The 17,875-nt window shown below is 38.1% G+C and overlaps 2 long non-coding RNA genes across 4 annotated transcripts; one reads left to right on the top strand and one right to left on the bottom strand.

Annotated features, from left to right (window-relative positions):
• Positions 1-886: 886 nt before the first annotated feature.
• Positions 887-12,542, top strand: LOC141631668 (uncharacterized). Of its 3 annotated transcripts, XR_012537688.1 has the most exons (5): positions 887-1,150; positions 1,539-1,643; positions 1,892-1,947; positions 11,147-11,240; positions 12,113-12,542. It is a non-coding gene; the product is annotated as an uncharacterized LOC141631668 (long non-coding RNA). The 3 variants fall into 3 exon arrangements; XR_012537687.1 differs by lacking the exon at positions 887-1,150 and having other exon boundaries at positions 1,364-1,643; XR_012537689.1 differs by lacking the exons at positions 887-1,150; positions 1,892-1,947 and having other exon boundaries at positions 1,364-1,643; positions 12,113-12,414.
• A 3,488-nt stretch (positions 12,543-16,030) lies between these two features.
• Positions 16,031-17,265, bottom strand: LOC141631694 (uncharacterized). Its single transcript, XR_012537690.1, has 2 exons — positions 17,213-17,265; positions 16,031-16,705 (listed from the first exon to the last, which is right to left on the bottom strand). It is a non-coding gene; the product is annotated as an uncharacterized LOC141631694 (long non-coding RNA).
• Positions 17,266-17,875: the final 610 nt, after the last annotated feature.

Below are 17,875 nucleotides of genomic sequence, written 5' to 3' on the forward strand. Positions count from 1 at the left end.
AGCCGATGGGCTGCATCGGCTAGGTTGTCTAAGTCGTTGACTTGCTGTGGATATCCTTGACCTTGTCTAATGTGTTGACTTGGTCAGCGGTGCAGAATATGCCCCATCAATTGTAACCACATATAATGAATTGAGCTTCTTTATTCAAATGTTAAATTCAAATGACGGTATTGAAATTGTAAATATGATATTGTTGATGCCTGATTACTAAATAAATGTTTTTGTCTCATAATAATGCTTTGTAAGACTTGTGCTTTTTTTTTTAAGATAAGAAAATTAGTGCTGGTACTTTTTTATAATCATTAAAATCTTTACCATGTGTATTTTTTTTAACATTATAATTATATGAATCTTCTTCAAATTTTGCTAAATTTTGTATATTTCTTAACATTATGAATTATAATTATATGAATGTGCTTTAATTCTTATCGAGACTTGCATTTTTTTGTATAGGAATGTTATTTGGGTACTTATCAATAAGAAAACCGTACAAATAATTTGTAATTTTATTCATTTTGTAATTTTTTTTAATTGTTTTCATTCAGATGTATTCCTAACATTTTAGGAAAATATATATGTATAATATGTAATTATAAAAAAAAAAAGTTAAAATTAAAATTAAAATATCGTAAACTCATTAGTTTGAAAAGGAGAAAAAGAAAAGCAAATCTTACACCTTACCTAAAAAGTGTGAGCACCAAGTTACTATTCACTAATGAATAGTAACTTCTATAATGAATAGTGTCACAGAATTGGGTTGGGCTGTTTTGTGCGGGTAATTTAGACTTTGCTTAGTCGGTTTACATATCATTCCTTGCTTATTCAGTTACTTTGGGCTTGAGGATTTGTGTAGGCCTTAATTACCAAAACTGATCAAAATCTTCAGCCTGTTTCATTCACAATTAGCTTTCTCCGTCTCCTTCTCACCCACTCATTCTCCCTTTTTTCCTCTACATCACTCATTTCACCTTTATCAATAATCCCCTTTAACTCTATCAATTCATCCATCTTTATCGATCCCCTTTGTTTATTAATTTATTTATTTCGATCCATTTTATTTTATCAATCACCTATGCCTCAAATTTTCTTCAAGTATACTCCTTTCTCACATCAGTCATCAATGAATATGGTTACTCAACCTCCCTTAGATGTACGCTTTTTCTCATCATTAATTTCTAGAAGTTAGAATTATTTAATAATATTATTTGTAGATTTTACTTTTTATTAGCTTATCTTAGATGAGTTGTTATATTTTGATGAAAGATTGCATCTTTCTCATCTGAGTTTTCTTATATTTCAATTATCTCATCTGGGTTGTGTTTAATTTTGATTAAATTTCTGCTAAATCATGTAAATTTTCACTATATTTCTGTATTTTTGAGTGTTTGTTGAACATGTGATTTTAGTTCTCGAGTTGTTATCTAATTCTGATTAATCAATCTCGATTTTTATGAGTCCCTCCGTCCCAATCATTTGTTTATCTATCGTAAATTTAATACTGTTTTTCTTTGTTGATGTGATATTGATGTTTCTAACAGTTTGATTGAGTAGGTGATTAAGCATTGAGGGTGGAGCAGGGTGGGTTGCAATTGCTGTAACAATTGGAAATTTTCTTCAAGGATGAGATAATGCTACAATTGCTGGTATTTTTTGGTTGTTTTTTTATTCAATATTATCGTATAAATTTTGTTGAGTTTGTTTGCTTGCTATCTTTTCAGTTCCCAATATTGTAGATTAATTGTTATGGAGCTTTTTTATCAGTGCTTTTGAATATAAAATTCTCCAATTTGCAAAGTTTTGTGTAATTTTGAGCAATTGCTCAGTTAGGTTTTCTTGATTTAGTTCAGTCTAGGATTGTGTAATCTGATTGTTATTAGTAATTAATTTGCAGGGGTGGTTAAGATAACTAATATTTGTTCAGAACCTTATCGGTCTACAATTCATAGAGTAAGTATTTTATTTTAGGTTCTTTGATTATTATTTGAACTGTAGTTGGTAGATAGTGAGAGTATATCTTTTAAGACGGATAGACTTATTGATCTTTATTTTCTTTGCACTGGTTTGTGGAGTGTAATCTGGTCGTGTATTATAATGGCGAACTCCGACTGTGAAGTGAAATATGGCAGATTTCTTCTTCATTTGAAAGTTTCGTAGGACGTTGAAACGTTTGAATCTCGTTAAGGGCACTGAAGAAGCTCTGTAATGCTCTCCAGTCAGTAATTTGAAGTAGAAGGAGATAATGTCCCTACTATATTAGTTGTATTGAACATAAATTTTGAGTCTTTTACTTATTTATGGTAGGATGGGGCAATAATATAAGGTTTAAGCCCTAATATATTAGTTGTATTGAACATAGAGTTGGCCTCTTCTGCTTAATTTGTGGTAGGATGGGGCGATAATATAAGGTTTTGGCTGTAGTTTTAAAGTTCCAAATTGATAACTTGCCCTAACTTTTGTATAACAATACCAATTTTGAGTTGTAATAAGGGGTAGCTTGTTATGTTAACAATAGGAATGATTGAGTAACTTTTTTACTCCACTCAGCTGAAAATGTCGGGCACAACAGTGTTTAGTGTTGGACATGACTGTTGTGAAAAGTGTTGTTTTTGAGGATTAAAATGAAGGTGCCCGAATGTCTTGTCGTTTCAGTAGGTCAGCAACACACAACCAAAGTGAAGTGTTGAAGTAGCACATTTGAGTGAAAGAAAGAGTCTAATAGAATGAGTAGAATAATAAATTTGAACTTGTATTTAGTTTAACTGTAAAAGTAGAAAAAATTAATGGAAAATATTAGGTAGCTTTGCAGTTTGTGCCTAGGTGCACTTTCTTAAACTAAGACTCGGCTTTGTCAGTAATTTAGCCAAGTAGCTAGCTAACATCTTAACACCATAACGATGCAAAACAGAAAAGTCTTTATTATGTGATGAACTGAATTCTGCAACCATCCAAGAGATTTACAATTTTTGCACCCAGGCCATTGAGATGTGATTTACAGTGCTTTGCAAACGATTTTACATGGCCACCCCTGTAACACCCCCATATACAGAGGAGCCTTAACTAGGCCTTCCTTAGCATATCAAGGCGTTACCATCTCGGTTACCCGAGGATAGCAATAATCAAGTGGATAAAAGAACTATTAAATTACTTTACAAGCCATCTATCCAACTAATGACATAAAAGATACAACTCAAAGACTACTTGCTATAATTATTAAATCTCGTGGCGACTCATCCCTGCCCGGACTTCAGCTAGCAACCACATCAACACCTGCTAAGACAGACTGCTCACCATAAAGGATCACGACAGACATATAAACAAACAAGACAACCACACAAGGTCAGTACTGAGATAAGACACAACCAAGTTAACCACAACTAACAAAACAACACACTACAATCAATCACAATCAGATACTCCACTCCATCTCCGTCACCGACTGTCCATTGGACCAGCCCTGCCAGTGGGGACCGCAGCCGTTCCCACCTAAGCCCCGCTCATCATACCGAGCGATAACTCTGTCCCATTAATGTGCACATCCCCTTCCGTGGCGGGTTCCACGAAGGGCGAAACTAGGGCGTGAAGCCACTCCCGCAAGTGACTCCACTCAGCCGAGAACGCATCTCGAGAACCACAGACAAACACCCACAATCACAATCACAATCGTCTACACAACGTACGAACGCAATCACAACACAACAACAACAACAACAACGATACAACGATCGACGCGCTAAACTATCTACAGAAACTGAGTAGGCGAACCTACCTTTACGCAATGCAACCAATCCACGCCGACACATGCCATAACCAGCAACCAAGCAAAGCCTATAAGGCAAAACAACTATCTATTACTATCAAGCAAACCCTAATCACAACAACGGGAAAAGTGATGATGATTATGACATACCTATAAGGAGAAACTCGGCAAAAGACCGCTACCCGACTCAAGCTACGCTCTCCTAAGGCACAAGGACCTTCAAAGGGCTTCCATGGAGGTTTTGTGGTGAAGGGAAGGGAAAGAGGCGACTAAAGGATGGAAGGAATGAGGCGGAAATGATTTGCGGATTTAACAAAACGCGATATAAAACCCTCGCTGCAAACTCGATACTCGATCGAGTACCCAACCTACTCGATCGAGTAGCCCCCTACTCGATCGAGTACCTAAGCTACTCGATCGAGTAGCCTCTACTCTATCGAGTACCACTTCCAACTCGCAACTCAAGATAACTTGGTACGTCTTTTTAGGACTATTCCCGCTCCCAAGGCCGGTTAACACTGGTCAAAGGGTCTCTAAAAGGGCGGGTATTACAGTCTTTCCCCCTTACAAGAACTTCGTCCCCGAAGTTCAACTCACCTATCCCAACATGCAAGACACGGGAAAACACGCCATTACCACTCTTCCTACTCAAGTCATGACTCCCCAGAAATACCATCCCCCCATGTCATCATCATCACTGTCTACGCTCTACTCGTAACGACTCTTACTACTATCATACGCACATTATCATCGTCAACCGTTACTCTATATATATATATAAAACATCACTTTCGCAATGCAAAGCACAATCCACGATCACCCAACATATGGTAACAACTATCAGACTATCAATCCGGAACATGTCTCATATCAACTTCCATGTTGTACAACTAATGCCACCATGTTACTCACAACGTGATTCAATTACGATTCATTGCACCATAACTATTTCTTCATGACCGCCCATCGAAATATACAACACATTCACTTATAGAACTAAAGTAATCACATATACTTCGGAAATTTTGTAATTAAAGCAAAACATAATACCAATAAAACATTATAAACAAGCAAAATATAATTCAAAGCAGCCTTTTCTTTTCGCGACGTTACTCTTCCCCTCTAAAAAGGAACTTCGTCCCCGAAGTTCACCGTCAAAATCACAAGACACATTACCTATTACTTGTAGCATTACATTAGTTAAAAGCTATATTATTTGTTATGGACGTTACTTACTAACTATGTGCTTGATAACCTAGAAATCATACACAAATCACCGGAATAACTAGCCGCCGTTGATAAAGCATGTTAACATTGTATGTCCAAATGTAAGAAAGGATGTAACTTCAAAGGATAGATGGAAATATGGCATACAGAATATTAAAAACAACAAGAAATCATCACCACTTCACTACTTGTTACAAATAGGTACATAGGAAACTCAAACACGACTTCCAACATACAAAATTAACGGTTCCCAGATGTTATTAAGCACTAACAACCACGTTAAATATCCAACTTGTAATTATAAAACAATTGCACACTTTTAATTGTTGAAAACCTCCTGTAACAGTGCTACTCGATCGAGTATGGGAGGGTACTCGATCGAGTGCCATGCTACTCGATCGAGTGTCTTGGCTACTCGATCGAGTAGCCTGAGTTCAGAATGCTTTCTCTCTTCCTTTCCTGCAGCTACTCGATAGAGTACGGGGTACTCTGTCGAGTACCTACAGGCCAAGTTCCTTAAACAACCTGTCATAAACCAACATATATACGCATGACCAGCACATAAATTGAGTCGGGATGATGCCCCGACTCCCAATCATCCTGCAATAAGGTCGAAATAGCAAATCCGGCCTTATGGCCAACAATACAAGTTCATAAACCGTGTCTCAATAAAAGAAAAACAACTACTAACATCTAACAATACTACCAACATCAACTACCATAAACAGAGATAAGAATAAGGAGTATCACTCCTGCTGCTGCTGCTGATCAACCATCACCTCATCATCACCCCCATCACCTCCAGGCATACTTGCACCCGATGAACCGACACCCGCATAAACTCTTGCTCCTGCTCCCGGGCTCACATACCATGGGGTCAAGCCACCGTAGGCAAAGGACTGAGGTGTCCCCCACGTCGACTGTTCCACCCCGTAGGAATGGAAAACCCCTGAGTAGTCCCCAACTCCACTCCACCAAACTGGGTGAGGTCCCTCGGTCCCTATCCCCTGAGTGTACGCCATCTCGTGCATGTTCCTGAGTGTCAAGGTAGATGACACTCGCTCTGCTAAGTAGCTGGATCGCGTCTCCGGGGTGTCGAGGTAAGAGTAGCATGGGAAAGGATGATGCTGCTGCTGTGGCGCTACCTGCTGTGGCCTAGTCTCCGAGGCCCTCTCCCTCACTCGACGGGGTCCTCTCCCCAACCTAGGTCTCTCCACCACCGCAACTCCCGCATTCTCGCCCTTCGTCGGCTCCGACATCACCTCGAGAATGGTGTCGTCGATGAGATAGGTCTGCAGCTGGCGGGGTCTATCCTCATCCTCCTCCTCCTCATCATCATCATCCATATCCGCAACCCCTACCGCCGTCTCTAAGGGCTCCGTCGGTGGGAGTGGGAGGTGCTCTGGAGCTGGAATTTTCATCCAACTCATGCCCCATACCCTCCACGCTAGGCTACCATCAGCCAAGGTCCTCAACCACTTCAGGTCGAGATAGTATTCACGGTCCATGGTGGGCACTAGAGTAGCTAGAGGCACGTACTCCGAAGAAGCCTCGAAAGAGGTTAGCTTCTCAGCTAACCGAGTGGCGATAGCACCATAACTCAGGTACCGGGAAAAGGCAGAAGCCATCAAGGCAAGGGCAGCACAAACTATAGAAGGAGCATTAAAGACCACTTTCCTGGCCCGCTCCGGGTTGAGGTAAGACATCAAAAGCAAGACCTCATGATTATTCAGTTTACTGATATCCTTTCTGTCATAAAGGAGGTTCGAAAGAGAACGGAGAAAGACCCTCAAAGTAACATGCTGAACGTCATTAATCAGCATGTTGCTCGAGGTGGGAGCTTGCTTTCCAGTCAGACAAGGCATCAGGCGGCAGACACCGCACTCAGCTGGGATATCGGTGATAGAGTCCTTGGGAGGCTTGGCCAACCCGAGGTGAGAGGCAAACAAATCCATAGTCAACAGAAAACTGGTGTTCATCAACCTAAACTCGACGGTCTGGCCCGCTGGGTCATAGCTAAAGGAGCTCATAAACTCCAAAGTGAGGAAAGGATATGTATGTTTCCTCAGCCTATACAAACCCGTAAAACCCAAGGTCTCGAATATGTAACGGACATCCGTCTCTATTCCCAAATCCTCCAACAACGTAGTGTCTATACACCTCGTAGGTCTCATTTTGCGTTTCTGTAAAGCTACAAAACGCTCTCTCTGCTTGAAGTCGACAAAAACAACATTGGGGTACTCCGAAACTGCGGGTACCACAGGTCTACTACCCTCCCCAGGTTCGGGCTGCGAAGTCCTTCCCCGTTTACTCTGACGGTTCCCTGAGGTCGGTCTCGGCATCTGTTTCGGCACATGATGTAAACAACTTTGCATAAAACATGTAAACATATACTTCATGCAATTTGGGTTCTATATACTCAGTAAAGTTCACTAACTCTTCAACCAATTTGATATTTGAAGCACATAATTCATGCCCTTAAACTTGAATGCTCAGCTAGATACACACATTTCACCAATAGTTTCCTCGAATTGATATGTATAAACTTAGTTTACAACTACTCACAAACCACGGCTATGAAAAATTTATCATGGTGAATGCACATGTTCAACGAATTCCAATATCCTAGCATGATTCTACGGCTACTCCACAACATTTACAACAACATGAGAGGCAAGTATGCAAGTTCACGGAAGTAATTCAGGACATATGATCATCATCTTCAATATTAGAAAAACAAGAAATTAACTCAGGTAAGCTTGTCAGACGGTCTCTACAGCTGTGACTTTTTCGACATGCTCTTCATCATTTATCATCACTACTATCATATTGAAGTTCAACCTTTACTTAAGCATTCATATACAATGCCAAATTCCACATATAAATCACGAATTTCCACTTAAGGCACTTTTAAGACGGGATTTTAAGGCAACTTTTTAAGGTGAAAATCATCAAAATTCATTCTCCAACATGATTCAAACAATGTATAATACTTAATTCCATCATCTAATCAATGTAAATCAATCAAAAATCAATTTCAATTTTGTAAACCCTAGAATTTTCGGCCCCCTAATTGTAAATTTCTAGTCTAATTTACAGCATTTAATCACCAACAAACACGAAAAGTAGGCATGTGAATCATATTTCAACCATTAAAAGCAACAATCTATCCATACAAATCGAAAATTTCAGATTACATAACTATCCTCAACAAGTTTAAAGCATAAAAACATAGAAATAGAGAAGAAATCATACCTTGATTAAGTGATAAAGTAAAAGAACGAAATTAAACAAGAAAAATCAACCCCAAGAATCACTACTAACCCAAGAGAAAGAGAGGTTTTGAGAGGAAATAGGTTTAGATGTGTCGAAATATAGATGAAGAATGAGGAGAATGGGAAAGAATTGGGGCTTTAAGAAACCCGTATGTCTCACTGCACAGTAACCTACTCGATCGAGTGCCTAGGGTACTCGATCGAGTACCACCCTACTCGATCGAGTAGGAGCCATTTCATCGAGTGTCTGCGGAAATTTCCACATCCCGACGTCATAGCTTCCTAACTTGATCAAGTGAGGTTTACCCGGTCTAGTAAGCACCCGCACTCGGTCAAGTGTGGTTAAGTACTTGGTCAGAAGAACTAAGTAACTTTGAAGATACCTGCAAAACAACACTGCGTGTCGATTCCAACTAAGTTCGGGATTCGGCACTAATTATCACATTCAATCACGTTTTACAATCATTACCCACGCATACATATCGCCTTACTAGTAAGGTGTATACCACACTAAGCTACACAATTACCCAACTCGGTTTACCCGCGGCCGAGTCATTCATAAACATAATTATGCCATCATGTTGTACTTGAACTTACTTTATACATTACTACCCATTTGCGTTCATTCAACTTGAAACATGTAAATAACATTAATTCCTTATTTCACATGACATATAATTGCATATACTTCATAACAAAGTAATCTATCACTTTCCACATTCAATCATAACTAAATCATCTTACACAAATCAATTATTACGCAGCGGAAAAATTTCAACCAATAAACAAGGTATTACCGCATTACTATATGCCACGCTTCAAATTGCAACTCAACCATTCTACAACTATCATCCTGGCAATTACGATATAACTCATAAGCTCGTATATGACTACCGTAAACTTATGACATATACCAACACTTTCACTTTTCATGTCCCGACATTCCCTTTCACATTCTCACGCACCTCTACTACGTAACTTTTATCACGTATCTTATAACTATTGTGTAAGCTTACTAATCACGCCAAGAACTTTACGAATGTCACCAAAGATTACTTGACACGGCCCAAATGCCACTATCACACTTATTAACTCTAGCAACGACTTAACCAGAGGCAACTCCGACTCAGTTAACATACATATCACACATACACACACGGACTCCATATTCCCATACCATGTGACTGGCTTAAGTGTTACGGGGCCAAGATTTTGAAATGAGGGCGCCTACTCACCCAAAATCTAGCATCAGCCGGGCTCCCATTACACATACACCAGGTTCATTTTATTAGACTCATTACGTTCATTATTTTCATTTGTTACAGGTTCCAAAATCGTCGCTCTGATACCACTTTGTAACACCCCCATATACAGAGGAGCCTTAACTAGGCCTTCCTTAGCATATAAAGGCGTTACCATCTCGGTTACCCGAGGATAGCAATAATCAAGTGTCGATAAAAGAACTATTAAATTACTTTACAAGCCATCTATCCAACTAATGACATAAAAGATACAACTCAAATACTACTTGCTATAATTATTAAATCTCGTGGCGACTCATCCCTGCCCGGACTTCAGCTAGCAACCACATCAACACCTGCTAAGACAGACTGCTCACCATAAGGGATCACGGCAGACATCTAAACAAACAAGACAACCACACAAGGTCAGTACTGAGATAAGACACAACCAAGTTAACCACAACTAACAAAACAACACACTACAATCAATCACAATCAGATACTCCACTCCATCTCCGTCACCGACTGTCCATTGGACCAGCCCTGCCAGTGGGGGACCGCAGCCGTTCTCACCTAAGCCCCGCTCATCATACCGAGCGATAACCCTGTCCCATTAATGTACACATCCCCTTCCGTGGCGGGTTCCACGAAGGGCGAAACTAGGGCGTGAAGCCACTCCCGCAAGTGACTCCACTCAGCCGAGAACGCATCTCGAGAACCACAGACAAACACCCACAATCACAATCACAATCGTCTACACACCGTCACACGAACGCAATCACAACACAACAACAACAACGATACAACGATCGACGCGCTAAACTATCTACAGAAACTGAGTAGGCGAACCTACCTTTAAGCAACTGCAACCAATCCACGCCGACACATGCCATAACCGGCAACCAAGCAAAGCCTATAAGGCAAAACAACTATCTATTACTATCAAGCAAACCCTAATCACAACAACGGGAAAAGTGATGATGATTATGACATACCTATAAGGAGAAACCCGGCAAAAGACCGCTACCCGACTCAAGCTACGCTCTCCTAAGGCACAAGGACCTTCAAAGGGCTTACATGGAGGTTTTGTGGTGAAGGGAAGGGAAAGAGGCGACTAAAGGATGGAAAGAATGAGGCGGAAATGATTTGCGGATTTAACAAAACGCGATATAAAACCCTCGCTGCAAACTCGATACTCGATCGAGTACCCAACCTACTCGATCAAGTAGCCTCCTACTCGATCGAGTACCTAAGCTACTCGATCGAGTAGCCTCTACTCTATCGAGTACCACTTCCAACTCGCAACTCAAGATAACTTGGTACGTCTTTTTAGGACTATTCCCGCTCCCAAGGCCGGTCAACACTGGTCAAAGGGTCTCTAAAAGGGCGGGTATTACAACCCCACCGAGTATGGTTACATGCTAGATTGGATTGTGTTAATTCCAAATCGGTTGAGGTATATGTCTAATTGTCTGACATGGCTCTTGATTATTTGCTAATGCACTGATTAAAACTGAGAGTTGAACTTAGGGCTAGAATTAACACATAGCAGTACATAACGAATCACTTTTTGGTTTGTGTGTTGCTAACTTGCTATTATATTTTTTATGTCCTCTTTGGTGACATTTGATGGTGTGTTCTTTCAGCAATGGCTTCCATAAGTTGGGACAAGATTAAAGACCCTAATAGACAGAGTAATTAACTGGAAGAACTTACAGGAAAGATGAGGGAATGCAAAAGGTAGTTAATATTTGGATATACTTTTCAAGCTTTAAACATTTCGCATGCTTTCTTATCTACATTTCATTTTAAATATTAATCAAACTAACTTTAACTATTACAACCTTTTAAACTCTTATTTTCCATTCTGTTTCATTAATAAGGCTTTTTTCCAATCTTATTTTAACTATTACGGAGATAATGACAACAACATTACCCTGATGCATTAATGATGACGGCTACCGAGACAGATACGGTAGTCCGATCTAAGCGATCTTACCTCTGCGTGTTATAGCACTAAGACACTGTTTTCGATATTTTATGATAAAGAGACGGACATGAGCACTTATTACTCATAATTGATTTGTGTTAGACTGCTTACATTTGAACTTGTCACAGATTTAGAAGGCAAAGGTCCATTTAGTGGGGTGAGGACTAATACTGACTGGCAACTACTGAGTACTGAATGATTACTTTTCATATTGGGTCAGTCGGAAACAACCTCTTTGTGTTGTTAACGCACGGGTAAGGTTGTATACATGCATCCGACCCCTTATCTGCAATTGGCACGAGCCATTAAGACAATGGGTAATGCTGTTTGAATGACAATTACTGAATAACTACTGTTATGAATGGAACCAATTTAGTGATCACAGTACAGACTACAACATTACTAAACGACCAATCGCGTGTGAAATATTTACAAGGTCACATTGGAGCTGTTCTTAATGTAGTAGGGTGAAATTCCTACACTTTGATCTATATTATACCATGTTAGATCGTTATATGAAAATATGCTCTCTTTTTTTTCAACTGCTGCTTTTATCGAGTAGTACTTTTCTGCAAGCATTTAAATTAGTTTGATTGAAACCATGTTCTAAAATTATTTGCAGGAACAGGTCAAATACGCAAGAGTAATTCGTATGGTCATTCTTAGACATGTACGAGTTGATGTTAGGGACCAAATATACCTTTGGCCATACTAAATTGATTTCAATGACCCGAAATTGACCCGATATCCCAGGCTCTCCCAAAGGTGGCACTCCGGATTTTTGAAGACGGGAAAATTGAGCATTGCTCGAAATAATACCTCTGCCACCTCTAGAAGAAGCCCTCATGTCCTAGACCTCAACTCTTCCTATGGATTGGAGTCTCATATTGTTTTTGAAATATATCAAATTGATTACATTGTTTCTGAAAATAATGCCTACTATTTTGGCTACTTGTAATCTTTGTAAGTCGTTTAGTGTTTAGATAATATCTGTATTTATTGAATTTTGTATTATGGAAGTTTAAGACAAATATGCCAAAGAATATGCCCAAGAATGTGATTTGTGAGCACATATAACAATAAAAAAAATTGTCCTTATAACAAGGTTTTCTTTTTTTTGTAAGAAACTACCTTTTATTTAGGGTGTTGTGTAAAATTACCTTTTCTTTATGTTTTTGGCTTTTCACCACCTTATATTTTTTTTTTTGTAAAAAACAACCAAATTTATGATTCGGTGAGAAAAGTCAATTTTTTGCTTTATGCTAAATTACTGAATGAAATGTTTTGTGTTTGTTTCCTTTAATCAGGACCTTATGATGCCATTTGTATCCTCTCTCTTTCCTTACCGTCCGTTTTCTCTCAATGGTTTATATGTTAACCCAAAATGATCCAATATTCACACTTTCAAATGTTGGATAATGATGTGTACGTTACACAATATATAAAATTGATGCTATTAGAGGATTTAAGTATCATAACCCTTATAATGAAACCTATATGGACATACATTATTTTTAGCAAATTATCGGATGTGAATTATAAGAGGAAAGGGAGAGAGAAAGGGATGTGGAAGGGAAAGATAAGCATGAGTAGTTCGAGTACAAAGTGGAGGAGTATTATGAGAGAAAGTGAAGGAGGGAGAGGAGAGAGAAGGAGGTGGTTAAGATTGCGAGGACGTCAGAGAGAAATTGGAGAGAGAAAGAAGAGGACAAGAGAGTGTGAGATGAATGAGGTAGGGGAAAGAGGAATAAGGGTAGGAGGGGTTAAGAGGAAAATGGCGAGTAACAAGAGGAGAAAAGGGAGGTGGAGTAGTAGTAATAGAAAGACAAGTGATTATAATGAGAAATTTTAAAAATTATAACATAACTCCACTTAAGAAATAAAATTTATCAAACGTATCGAATTTCGTTTTCATTAGTTAGGGAGGATGAGAAGAAGGAGAAGGATGAGGATTAGGAGGTGACAACGTTAAAGAGAAAATATAGGGGAATAAGGTGGAGAATGGGGGAAAGAGAAAGGGGAAGGGCAGGACAAATAGTAGAAGGAGAAGAGAAAGAAGGAGAATACGGATGGGGAAAAGAATGCAGGTCGAGAAAGAGAATAAGGGGGAAAATAGGAGGTAGGGAGAGGAAAATAGAAGGATGTGAACGATAAAAGGACAGAAAAAAAGGAAAGGAGGACAAACAGGAATATATGCACGAGGAAAAATGGGAGAGATAACAAGTGGGTGAAGAGGGGAAAAGGAGGATATATAAGAGGGTGAGGGGATATGGAAGGTATATGGGAGAAGGAAGGAAAAAGTTACGGATAAGGACCACGAGGATGAAAAGAGGGAGCTTTTAAGATGCGAGTATGCGATGACGTCGGAAAAAAAAGGGAGAGAAAAATAGAAGGATGGGAGGGATTGCGAGGGAGATGAACGCGGGGAAAGAGGTGGAGGAGAAATATAAAGGGTAAGGAGAAAATGCCGAATAGTATGAGTAGAAAAGTGAGGAGGAGATGAGGTGCTTGAGGGCTCAAAAACGTTGGGGAAAGAGGAGGAGTAGAAAAGGGTAAGAAGGGAAGGGCGAGTAGTGTAAGGAGAAAGAGGAGGAGGACTGGGAGTAGTAATAGAAAGAGAAATGATTAAAATCAATAATTAAAATCAATAGAAAAACTAAAAAAAATTAAAATGTATTAAACCTATCAAGTTTCCTTTTCACTAATGTATTAGTTAATAGGGACAATCTTAATCAAAATGTCATTTTCTTGGAATAAGTATAGGGAAATTGACGGAGGAGACACAAGAGAAGGCAGGGAGCCACAGTAATAGAAGGGGGAGGATAAATAGGAAAAGGGATAAGGAGGCTGATAAAAAGGTGGAGGAGGATGAGGCGGCAATGTTAAAGAGAAAGGAGAGAGGGTAAAAGGCGGATGAGGGGGAGATGGAGAGGAATAAGGTAGAAAAGGAAGAAGGGGGTAAGGGTAGGAGGACAAATAGTAGGAGGAGAAGAAGAAGGGGGATAATGCGCGGATGAGGGGAAAGAGAAAGAGATGGATGTCCATAAAGAGAGTAAGGCGGAAAGAATAGAGGGTAGAGAGAAGGAAACCGAAGGATGTGAACGATAAGAGGAAAGAGAAAGAGGTAGGAAGGGGGAGGAGAAAGTGGAAGATGTGGAGAAGTAATACGAGATAAACATGAGGAGGAGGGGAAATGGAGGATATATAAGAGGAGGATAAATGAACATAGTAGGTATAAAGGAGGAGAAAGTGGAAAGAGAAGAAGGAGGACCACGAGGTTAACGAGGAGGAAGTGATCTAGGATGTGATGGCGTTGGAGAGAAAAGAGGGAGATGAGGATATTTAACATGTAAAAGACTTAGCCATCAATAAAGTACAACAACAATAGTTTAAGTTTAGCGATAATTAACATGTAAAAGAAATACGCTAGCATGCGCATGAACCATCAACAGTCATAATGTCTTGGGGGACCGCGCGCGGTGCAACCAACTAGTCAAGTGAAATATAGGAGAGAGGGTAATTAAATGTGTAGGATGAACATGAGGGTCCTAGCTTAATTTTTTTTCTTTTTAATCCTTAAAAACCATGGACCAATAGGAGAGCTTTATTGGCTTCAGCTTTTATAGATAAAGGATTTGGTTTTGGCACAAATAAAGACCAAGAAAAGAGGAGGGGATGATTTGTAGTGTTGCTATTAAGTGACAAGTGGACAATATGATTTGTAGATATCAAATAATGTACTTGTTGGTGCCTGATTTAGTTAAGGTACTAAATTTATTATTTTAAGGGTATGTGGTCTGAAAACTAAAGAATAAGGTTATTGGGCCTAAATTATGTTAATCCAAGATTGAAGACAAACGGAGTCCAAGAAGTCCAAGTGGGGGAACGCTAGGCTAAGGGGCATGATAAGCGCCCATATGAATCTTTAAGAAGACTCGGCGGTTTATCAGCCGCCTCTCACTAATTAAGGAGTAATTTCCAAGGAGCCGGTGATGCCTATATAAGGAGGCATTTCATTCAAGCAAACGACAACTCAAACAACAACAACAACTACAACTTAGTCTATTTTTAGATTAGCCTCTTAAGCGCATTATCGTAGATTAGCATTAGCAGTAGAAGTAGGATGACGGGTCTATCCGATCATGGTGGTAATCATCCATCTATCCCTTAGTTTATAATTTAGCATCCACAGGCACTCTTGTGAAAACTATAGTTGATGTTGTGTTATTAAAATCTTCTTGATACATTATAAGTATTGTTAGAAATTCCCGTGTTTAAGTTTGAGAACATTCCAAATATAACAAAGTAAACAAATGAATGAGACATTTATAAGTGAAATAGGTAAACAAATGACCGGGACGTAGGAAGTATAATGATTCGATAATAAAGGCATCAAGGGTAGTTACAACCTCCAAGGTACCTTTTTTATTCTTCTTAAAGAGTATTTTAATGAAAAGGTAAATAAATAATCGAGACGGAAGAAGCTAAGTATATAATACGGAATAGTAATTACAAAAAAATTGTAAAAACAATATTTCAACAAATGGAAACTGATGCAATTTTATTTCTCAGAAACACATAAGACAATAAAAATTACATATCCTAGTACAATATTAAATTTTACCTTATTGTTTTAATAATTCCCACAGCCATTAAAGCTATTTTATGAACACTCATATTAACAAATGGTTTAGTAATATTGGCTTTTAAGAATAGATCATCACAATACTTTGCAGTTCTTGCCACATTTTTGACTTCTTCAATTGATGATGAATAGTTATTTGAATCAAGATACTTATTAGCCGTCGGAAGAAGTTTCGACAATATTGCATTATACCCTTTTGCACATCGTCTACATTTTTCTCGAATCTCGTGTCGTTTGTGAGTGTCGCGAGCCAGGGTTTGAACTTCTGGCAATATTTCTTTCGCGATGTCTTCATCTTTTTCTAGTAGTATCTTTGCAAGGCCTTTTATGTCGCATTCGTATGTCCGTGTATCAGGATATAAGATTGACATGCATAAACCGAAGTTAATTGTTTTCTTACATGTTTTCGTCACCTGATCTTTGTATACGAGCGGGGATAATCTTGCAGCTTCCGTCACGAGAAATAGTGTCGTGAAAACATAGATTATTGCCATTTGAAACGAATTGATGAATTTCATTGTCGCTTCGAGTTAAATTGTTACTCCGTATTATCGTAAGAAATTGAGTGCCCTGCAAAATTAATGATTTGGTTATGAAATTAGATAATCGATCAATGCAATGTAAAAAAAGTAATTCACTCGATAATGCATGCATTTCAACAGAGTAATATAAATATTTTTAGGGTTATGAAAATACAACCCAATGGGTTGTATTTAAGAAACTAAAAAAGGAAATAAACACTTAATATTTACATTAATTGCATGGATTTATGTGTAATTTGTTCTTTAATTTCTAAATTAATACCAAATTTGGAAAGGCATTAAATGCTTAAATACAACCATTGGGTAGTATATAACATTTCCCATATTTTTATTAGTGAACCTATAATATACTACTCCGTGAACTACCAAGATCGACATTACTATGACCTTTAAAAAAAGAGTACTGGAAGCCCTTTTATTAAAGATAAACAAATGACTGAACTTTTTAACGGAATGTTTAACTTAGGAAAAAGTACTCCTAATTAAAAAGGAAGGAAAATTTGGAATTTTGATGAGTATGTAGTGAGATACTTACAACAAATGAAAGAAGATGATGTTAATGATTAATTTGTTTGTGAGCAATCTTATTTATAGGGCTTAATTCTTAAATATGTAGAAATCTTGCCATTAATACCTGCTAGAAAATAGAACAAATTGATCACGTTTACCTACCTTGTTTTTTGCCAAATATTACGAGTAATAATTTGATATATTCAACAAAACCACATTCTAGAAAATAAAAATCTATTTCCTCCTTTCTCAAGTTTTTAAAATCCACAAGTTATTCCCTAAAACAAAACAAAAAAAAAGATTTTTAACATAAATTATCTATGTATCATACTTGTAAAAAAAACGCATAATATGTGTGAATTAAGTGTATATTTCTCTTATAACGGTCTTATCTTAAAACTAAAAAATGTCAATATTTTATAGAAAGTAACGATTTAAATGATAAGTTGTTAGAACCATATTGTCAGTTGTTAACAAAAATTGATTGTAATATTATATCAGGAAATATGTGACATTTTTAGTAAGTTTGAAAAAAGAATTTGCCATGAAATAAATGTATGGAGGAATTAAATTATGGGTCATATCACAAAACGATTTTAAGAAAAAAACGCGTAATATTGCATGTTGCTCCGTAGAGTAACTACTGAGTAAGTCATTAATGTCTTTACTCCGTATTAAAGTTCTATAC

This window comes from Silene latifolia, chromosome 2, assembly GCF_048544455.1.
Source record: "Silene latifolia isolate original U9 population chromosome 2, ASM4854445v1, whole genome shotgun sequence".
NCBI classification, from domain to species: Eukaryota; Viridiplantae; Streptophyta; class Magnoliopsida; order Caryophyllales; family Caryophyllaceae; genus Silene; species Silene latifolia.